Source organism: Suricata suricatta, chromosome 17 (genome assembly GCF_006229205.1).
Source record: "Suricata suricatta isolate VVHF042 chromosome 17, meerkat_22Aug2017_6uvM2_HiC, whole genome shotgun sequence".
In the NCBI taxonomy this organism is placed as follows: Eukaryota; Metazoa; Chordata; class Mammalia; order Carnivora; family Herpestidae; genus Suricata; species Suricata suricatta.
The window spans coordinates 28,258,537-28,268,293 of record NC_043716.1 but is presented as its reverse complement, the minus strand read 5'-3'; positions in this window follow the sequence as shown (position 1 = coordinate 28,268,293).

The following is a 9,757-nucleotide window of genomic DNA, read 5'->3' as shown; positions in this document are numbered from 1 at the left end:
AAGCCAAAGGTGGTTGCCCACCCAAGACCCTCGATTCCCTGGAGGCCTCGTCTGTGCTTCTCTTAAAGGAGAAAGAACTTAACACAAGCATCACCAGACAATGTCAACGGCATCACCCTCAACCCAATCCTAGCCTCCATCATGGTTAAAGGAGGTAAGGACGTTCCAGACATATCATAATTTATACTGCAATGAAGAGGATAAACACCTTCCTTGGTCCATCCTGGGGGACCAGTATAGAAAGAGCCCATGTTTGGATTCCCCCACAATGATCACAGGACCTCAATTTCTGCCAATTCCCCTTCTGCAGGAAAGGGCTCGTCTCCTTCACTGGAAGTAGCAGAGAAGAACCACGATTTTTATAGAGGTTGACAACAAGGACAGTAATTGAAAGCATACCTTGGGCAGTTCAGTGAGCAGAAATTCCATCTTCTCTGAGCTTTATATGTGTAAATTTTACCCTGGGTGTCTGGATATAGAAGCATTGGATATACACAGCCACACCCAAGATAGGGATCTAGAGGGAGAGCGCTAAAAGGGTTCCAGGGGAAGATACCATCGACCTCAGGCTGGCTGGGTGTGTGTGAAGACAGATTCCACGCCCTACATGTGTTCTCATGCTGCAAGTTAGAGTTCTTTGAATTAGGAATATTCTGCGTGAAACCTCTGAATTGGAAAGGCTTTTGATGTCCTCTGCCTTCCCCTCACCCATGTCACCCAACACCAGAACGCCCTCTAATGCATGCCCGCCAATGTTCACGTGGTCTCCGGTGACCAGAACACCATGACTTCCCAGGGCAGCCCGGGGCATCCGAGAGCTGCTCCAAAGTGTGTCACGGAGTCAGGAATCCATGTGTGTGTCTTCTGAAAAGGCACTGAACCTCTCGACTATCTTACTCATTCAACAAATATTTACCAGTGAATGTTCTAGGCACTGGAGACATGTCAGTACACAATTTGTTGATCATTTCAAACAATTACCTTATCTTTGGCATGGGAACAATAGCTCACTTCACAAATGAGCTCATGTTTTTGCAACTTGTGTTATACAATGGTCATTATTTCTCTTGATTATAATAATCAGGAAAGGTTTCATTATCTGAGTGTAAATTGGCTTCCCCATATCTTCAGTTTTAGTCCCACTTCAGAGAATGGACTGAATTCTTCCTTGGTGACATGCATCTCTCACAGATCCTCTTGTTTTTGCTTCCCTAGGAAGAATGTTCTTTGATCCTTCAACCTCTCCTCACATCAAATAACTTCTGGAACTTTCTCCATCTTCTTTTTCTTTAAGTTTATTGAGAGAGAGAGAGAGAGAGAGCAAAAGCATGGAGGAGTGGAAAAGAGGGAGGGAGAGAGAAAGAATCCCAAGCAGGCTCTACGCTCAGCACAGAGCCCCACATGGTGCTTGATCTAACAATTGCCAGATCAGGACCGGAGCTGATATCAAGAGTCGGACACTTGGGGCGCCTGGGTGGCTCAGTCAGTTGAGTCTCCGAGTCTCCGACTTCAGCTCAGGTCAGATCTCATGTTAGTGGGTTCGAGCCCCGCGTCAGGCTCTGTGCTGACAGTTAGCTCAGAGCCTGGAGCCTGCTTCCAGTTCTGTGTCTCCTTCTATCTCTGGCCCTCCCCCTCTCATGCTCTGTCTCTCTCTGTATCAAAAATAAATAAAACATTTAAAAATATTAAAAAAAAAAAAAAGAGTCGGACACTTAACTGACTGAGCCACGCAGGCACCCCTGGAACTTTCTCCATCTTAACCTGTCTCTGAGTACACTCTAATTTGTCAATATCCTTCCCAAATCTCATACCCAACAGTGAACATGATACCCCAGGTGTCACCTGGCCAAGAATGTGATGAGACCACTCCGTCCCGAGAGTTCTATTCATTCTTGTACCTCACGTTGTGCTGGATTGTTAGCAATCACATCACACTGCTGGCTTATTCTGGGCTGGTGGTCATTTAAAAGCCTCAGATATTTTTCCCATGACTTCCTGCCAAGGCAATCTCCCCCGCTCTATGTTTTTGCCATTTGTTTTTTGCACGTAAATGCCAGACTTTACATTTGGGCCTGTTAAATTGTATCTTATTGTTTTTGACCCAGCATTCCAACCTGTCAGGGTCACTCTAGGTCCTCATTCTGTCACCTCTAGTATTAACACTCCCTCCTGGATTTGTGACATCTACACCTTTGATCAGTATGCCTCCTGAGTTTTCATCTAGTGATAAATCAGACAGGATCAAGGACAGAGCCCTTGGCACCCAACAAGAAACCTCTCTGGAGGTTGACATCCATTGTCGTGAGCTGCACAGGGTCCCTCCAGGAGTGAGGACATGGAGCACAGAGCAGGGTCTACACATGCCCACCCGTAGGACTGCCTTGCTCTCCCTCTGCCTCCTCACCTGCTTCCGCCTTCTCATTCCTTCCTCCTGAAACCTACCTCTTTGTAAGCATGACCCCTCTCTGGGTCTCCCTAATGATGCTGCTTTCATTTCTGCCCCATCCAGTACCCAACCAATCCTCTCGGGGTCGCCTAGAGTCCCTGGGCAATAGGCTCATGCTTTGCCAGCCCTTCTCCTGCCCTTCCCATGCCCTTCCCAGGGCTCTTGCACCCAGAGTAGCTCACTGTCGCTCCCAGACAAGCTCGGGCCAACATGTGATTTCTCTCCCTACCACCCCGACTGAATTTAGCACATGGGCTGTGACATCCATCCAATACTCAACACTTTTTGGATTCAGCTGTTGAGCCAGCTGCAAATACACAAAACCAGGACTCCCATCCAACCCACATTTCACCATCTGAGCCACAAGGAAACCGTGAGAGGAGCTGTTAACCCTAAGCTGAAATCAAGACCTGCCATGTTTATGGCGTACACCTGATTCACAAACAGAAACCTTATCAGAAGAGGAAATGAGGTTAGTTTGGAATAACTTGTTCGCAGTGAAGTCATTTTGCTTTCAACTGACCACCGCATTCCTTCCTAAATGCTCACCCACCATCTGCTTCTCAATCTACCCTGTTTCCCTGTTGTCAAGGATCTACCTCAAACTTACTTGTCTAGAGTTTCCAGAAACAATCTTTTTTCCTCCTTTATAAAAATCAGGACAATCTCTGCCCAGTTCCTGATCCTGGCACCACCTTCTATTCTCCACAGTCACTTAAAACTTACTGACAGTGCCCCCCCCCCCCCCCCTCCCACTGGAAAATTCTTTCCACACCTCGGGATGTGAGTCACTGGGTCAGATACTTAGACCCATTTGAATCAGCTCCCTTCCCTCTTCCTACCTAATCTCCTCATCTCTCTTGAGCTCTGAGCCAATCAGGATGCCTTGGGCTATAGGCGCAGAAAACCTACGTTTAACTGTCTTAATCAATAAGGACAATTCGATTATCTCATAAAATGAGAAGTGCTAAGTAGAGGGCCTTCAGGATTTGTTGCTTCCATAGTCCGATTACATCTTCAAAGATACCTCTCTAACCTTCTTCTCTGCCATCTTCAGGGTGTTCATTTAATTCCTTCATGGTCACAAGGTGGCTTTTGCATTTCCAACAATCCTACTCAAACACAACAATGGCCATCAGTGAAAGAAGGCCTGTTAATTCCATGTATCTCTCCTTAGAAGCAAGGCCACATTTTCAGAAACCCTGACAGAGCTGTCCTCACATCTCATTGGTCAGACTTAAGTCTTGGGTGCCTGGGTGGCTCAGTCAGTTAAGCATCCAAACTTGGTTTCAGCTCAGGTCATGATCTCATAGTTAGTGGGTTCAAGACCCTCTCGTGCCTCTGGTGGGGCATAGCCTGCTTAGGATTCTCTCCCTCTTCTCTCTCTCTCTCTCTCTCTCTCTCTCTCTCTCTCTCTCAAAATAAATAAATAAATAAATAAATAAATAAATAAATAAATAAACTTAAAAAATAGATCTGTCTGACAACGAGGAGGGAGGAAGTGACCCTTAAACAGATTACCACTGTCTCTCCATGGGCTTCAAATCTCAATATATTGTTTGTTCTATCCCTTCTAGTTTGACATCCTTGACAGAAAAACTATACTTTTAACTTCCATTATACTTTGTCTTTTTATATAACATGATTTCCTTTTGCACAAACAATGGGTCTACACTGGTACAGTTTTTCTTTTACAAACAGAGCTCCTTCCTTAAATCTGAGTTTATTCTGAGCCTTAGCCTTGCTATCACTCTTCCCACAGACTCATCCTTCCCTTTGGTGCTCATCTTCGGGATCCTTCTGGCCATATGTCTTTTTAAAGTCAGAGCCCACTATAGAGCCACCTGCATGGCTCTATGACTTTGGTCAGTTCTCTGCACCCCATGCCTTTTCTCCTCATTAACATCAGTTCTTTTTTCTTTCTAATTTTTACAATGTTTATTTATTTTTGAGAGACAGAGACAGAGCATGAGTGGAGGAGGGGCAGAGAGAGAGGGAGACACAGAATCTGAAGCAGGCTCCAGGCTCTGAACTGTCAGCACAGAGTCCGATACAGGGCTTGAACCTACAAACCATGAGATCATGACCTGAGCCCAAGTTGGCTAACTTTGACTGAGATAACCAGGAGCCCCAATTCTTTTTTAAAGGGAAGACTTGCACAGGACTCTTTGGACTACACTTTGAGAACTACTGTGTTGTTTTTGTTGTTGTTGTTGTTGTTGTTGTTGTTTTAATGTTTATTTATTTTTGAGAGAGAGAGAGAGAGAAACAGAGTGTGAGCAGGGGTGGGGAAGTTCAGAGAGAGGGAGATACAGAATCTGAAGAAGGCTCCAGCCTCCGAGTGGTCAGCACAGAGCCCAACAGGGGGCTTGAACTCAAGAACTGGGAAATCATGACCTGAGCCAAAGCCAAACACTTAATCAACTGAGCCACCCCAGTGCCCCATCATCAGTTTTGACTATAGCATTACAATGGCTTTTCTGGGAACATTCTTCCTTTCTTTATGGTGTCACTGGCTCCTGGACTAGACTTCCCTATGAACATTTAACATGTGTTGTGATGGACATCCCTACTGTTGTCCCAGGGACCCTATTTCCTCTGTGGAACTGCTCCTTGCACACCACACCCAGCCCCACCTCCATTGCTGGGTGAAAGAATGATCTGGGCTGAGGTCAGTCATAATATGTCATCCACCTTGCAATAGTCCAGACTCAGGCATGAGGCCCAGCAAGGCCAATAAGAGATCTTGCCTGACTTAAAAAAGAGAAATTGAGGAAGATAAAAAGCCCTTTTCCATCTGGGTAGCTAAACTAGGAAGATATAAATCTGAATTTATAGACAGCTGCCTCCCTCCTGGCAACAGATGCTGAAAATAAAGGAACTTAATAAGGATGAGGCAAGGGAGAGAAAGTAGTCCTAATTGCCTTGTTTGAGATTCTGACTAGAGCCCAATAGCTTCCCAGGCGCAAGAGCCAACTTACTCTCTTCCATCTTTTGCCAGTGAAAGGGCTCTAACATGTTTACCCTCCTTACATCCGGGGTACATGCTTAACTGTGGCCAATGCCCTCCCCATTCACTATCACAGCCTCCACGATGACATAATCTCTTTCTCCCAAGGTTTCCACAATGTTCTTAAGTCCAGCAAGTTCATCCCTCTGTGCACAAAATGCAAAGGGACAGTTTTCTTCCTTACCTCCTTAGTCTTTCCAGAGATGATGTTATTTGCTCTGCAAAGTGAAAAGGCTTTTTCCAAACATTGGACATTTAGGATAATAAGACCCCACCCCCAGTCAATGATTGGTAAATGGGCAGCCCCCATGATTTATTTGCCTGCGCTAGAGAATCAGAATTTTTGTTTATTTTAAGTCTAATTATTTAGAGAGAGTTAAGTGTGCATGCACACGCATGCAGGGGAAGGGCAGAGAGAGACAGAGAAAGAGAGAATCCCAATCTGCTGTCAGTTCAGAGCCCGATGTGGGGCTCAGTCTCACAAACTGTGACATTATGACCTGAGCCAAAATCAAGAGTTGGACGCTTAACTGACTGAGCCACTCAGGTGACCCGAAAATCAGAAATAAAAAAGAAAAAAAAACCCTCTATGGGGGCACCTGGCTGGCTCAGCTGGCTGAGCGTGTGATTCTTGACCTCAAGGTCATGAGTTCAAGCTCCACCTTGAGTGTGAAGCCTACTTAAAACACACCAAAACCACCTCTATCTTCTGTTAGTCCAAGTGGTCACACGTTCACAAGAGTGTAGACTCAGCAGACTTCTCGGGTCTGGATTCTCCCTCCCTTTTCTAACTGGGTGGTCTTGGGAAATTTCCTTGACCTTTCTGATCATCGGTTTTCTATCTCTAAAATGGAAAAATAATAGCTTTTCCTTTTAAGATTGGAGTAAGATGTAAAGGAGATATTTCATGCAAAATGCTTTGATGGTGCCTACCAATAGGGAAAAAACCCACAACAAATGCTAACAGAAATCATTATCATTTTTACTTTTTCATCACCCAAATTTCCTACTCTGTCCACCTTCAAGTTAATCCATTCTTCTACTCCTTGCATATAGTCGGCCATACCTCCATGCCTTTACTAGAATTTCTATTTCTTTTAAGCGAGGAGCACCCGTTCACAGCCAGACAAGGGCCATCCCACCAGGCAGTGTCCACTCTGAAATCATATCTGCTTCTTCCTGTTACGTGTCAAATTTGCTTTGCTTCTCTACTCTGTGTTGGAGCAAGGCTCCTAAGCATCTCTGTTTCCCTGGCTGCACCCTGCTTCCTCTTACCTCTGCCTGAAAGGCTGGCTCTGAGCTTTTGCTCATGTCTTGTGCGTTCAGTTTATGGATCATTTTGCCTTCTTGTCTGCATTTTTTGACTTGCCATGTCACACTGACCCAAGTGTAAAGCCAAGTTCTTATCTTTGGTTTCTACAAGACAGCACTCACACAAGGCTTTTATGAGTGACCCAGAAACACAACTCCAAATGAACACAGAGCATTCCCGCCTTCATCCACCATGATGCTTTGCCTTGTCTTCTCTTTACCTTCTACTCTCTTCCCAACTTTCTCCCACTTGCCACCAATTTTTGCTCTTCACTATAGAACTTTTAGCTCATGCTATATTATCTCTATGGGGTCCTACCTTTAATCACAAACTGCTTATCTAGACATTTTCCTAAATAAAATAATAATAAGTCCTTAAGAGGACTGCTCGTTCAAGATGTAAGAATTTTTTCATTTACTTATATCATTTACATCATTGTATCTGAGGTCTTTTTCTTCCCTTAATTTAAAATATTTCAGGTAGGCAAGTCTCCTCCATACATGTTCTCCTTGGTTCTTAGGACAGACAGTCCACACTCAGGTTTCTGTTATCATGAACCATGCATGGTCCCAGACAACAAACTCCGTTTTACTTCATTAACTCTAAAGAGCCCTGGTTCCTTCTAGTTGAAAGCCCTACTTTCAGGAGAGGAAAGAAAATGGGAGAAATAGAAATGAACATGCCTCCGACGCCTTCAAGTTGTTCAGTTTCTTACCTACAGTGTTAAAAATCCAAATCGTGGTGGAGGGCACTTGAGGGGAAGAGCACTGGGTGTTGTATGGAAAACAATTTGACAATAAAATGTTATGGAAAAAAAAAAAAAGAAAAAGTCCGACAGAAAAGACAAAAAAAAAAAAATCCAAATCGTTTTGGTGGCCCAGACTCCTACTCATTCCTTCAGTAATACCCAGGGGACTCAGTCACAGTAGGTAATGACTGCTAGTTCTGATGGCTGTTACTAGCAGGTTCCTCATCACACCTGATACACATGTGATAGACGAACACTTCCCGATTAAGTAACATCAGCTTTACTCCAAAAATTCCATATCATGTCTCCCAAAAACGGTGCTCATCTCTTCAAGGAGAGAGAGATGAGCACACTCCTTCTACTCACTTATACCTGTTAGTGTGGTGGAGGGTGAATTTTGAGTTTGGATATCTTCAGAACATCTAGAATTACCCTTTTTTATGCCACATAGGTGCTGGTAAAGAGGCAATCTGAGGCCAGACAGGTACAATATAATCAGATTTCATCATGGTACATAGTAAAATTGAGTCAAGACCCAAAAAAATGACACCAAAAGTGGGCCACAGGGTCATTCAATTCACAAAGAGTGTCTAGGATTATTCCAGAAAGGAATGGTTGAGTTGAGAAAGAAATCAGAAACCTTCAGTCTGCAGGAGGAAGTAAAAAAGGAATGAGGACCTGAGGAATGGACACAGGGGCAGGGGGTTGGTATGGGGCAGCCCAGAGAATCTTATCAAAGTCTTTGCTCATGCCAGAGTGGATTCTTTTTTAAGTTTATTTATTTATTTTGAGAGAGAAAAAGAGTGAGTCGGGGGGGGGGGGCATGTGCACTCACGCAAGGAGGGTAGAGGTAGAGAGAGGGGAAGAGAGAGAATCCCAAGCAGGTTCTGCACTATCAATGCAGAGCCCCAGGTGTGGCTCAAACTCATGAACCATTAGACCATGATGTGGGCAGAAGCCAAGAGTCGGACACTTAACAGACGGAAATGCCCAGGTGCCCCCAGAGTTGATTCTTATTGGCTAATTGTGGATGCCATGGCTTCTGTACCCACAGGTACCCAGAGTCTCGGGCAGAGCCCCATCATTGGTCTGTGTAGAATATTTCCAGGGAAGTTTCTGCTTCTCTTTCATCCCTAGGTCACCTTAACACTATCCCCATCCTTGACCTTTTTAGTGAAGCCCAACCTAAACCTAGGCTATATGTGTTAGCTAGGGACTCAAAAACATCTCCAAGATGTTCTAGAGTCCCACCAAGAGTTTACTTATTTACATGAGAAGCTGAAGGGGACTCCTAAGAAGTAACTCACCCTAAGAGAACAGAGAGTTGGGCAGAGGAGCAGAGTCTAAACAAATCCTCATGTTCAGAGGAAGGGTCGTTCTGACTAGCAGAGCATCTCCTCTTGGATGTGTCTCCACGCCAGCCTCCCTCATAGTCTCATGCCTAGATCTCAGGAAATCACGGATTATTTGAGTAAAAATAAAAAGAACTAATATTGCTGGAGACGGTGTACAAAATTGGGGTTTCTGTCACAAAACATAACAAAAATGGATGTCCCTCCCCTTCTCATAGCACAAAACACAGTAGCAGTTTGTATGCCCAGGGAGATGATTCAACGGAGGTAATACGGTAGTCAGCTTCAAGATGGCTCCCAGAGCTCCCCCACTTCCTGGTGTGCACACCTTTGAGTAGTCCCTTCCCACACAGGATCAGAGTTGGTCTGTGGGACTAATAGCATAGGGCAGACGTATGGCATGCTGCTTCGAAGGCACTGCAGTTTCCTCTCTGCTCTCTCTCTCTTTCTCTGAATCAGCCAATTCAGGGGACGCCAGCTGCCATGTTATGAGAACACTTCAGAAAATCTGCAGAGAAGTCCGTGTGGTGAGGAACTGATGCCTCGAACCAACATCTATGGGAATGAGCCGCCTTGAAGTGCTTCCTCCAGCCCTGAGAGATCCCCAGAGACCTCCCAGGAGGCCCTGGGCCAGAACCATCAAGCCAAGCCATTTCCAGATTCCTGGCCCTTAGTAATCGGTGAGATAAAACTGTTGTTTTAAACTGTGAGGTTTGGGGGTAAGTCTTCATACAGCAAAAGAAAACTAACACAGAGTCTAGTACCAGAAGTGAGACGTTGCCATACTAAAAACGCAGGAGAGGCTTTAGAATCAAGCAGTAAGCAGAAGGTTGGGAGGATTCTGAGGAGAGTTTTAGTGAAAGCTTGAAGAGCTTTGATGAAACCGCAG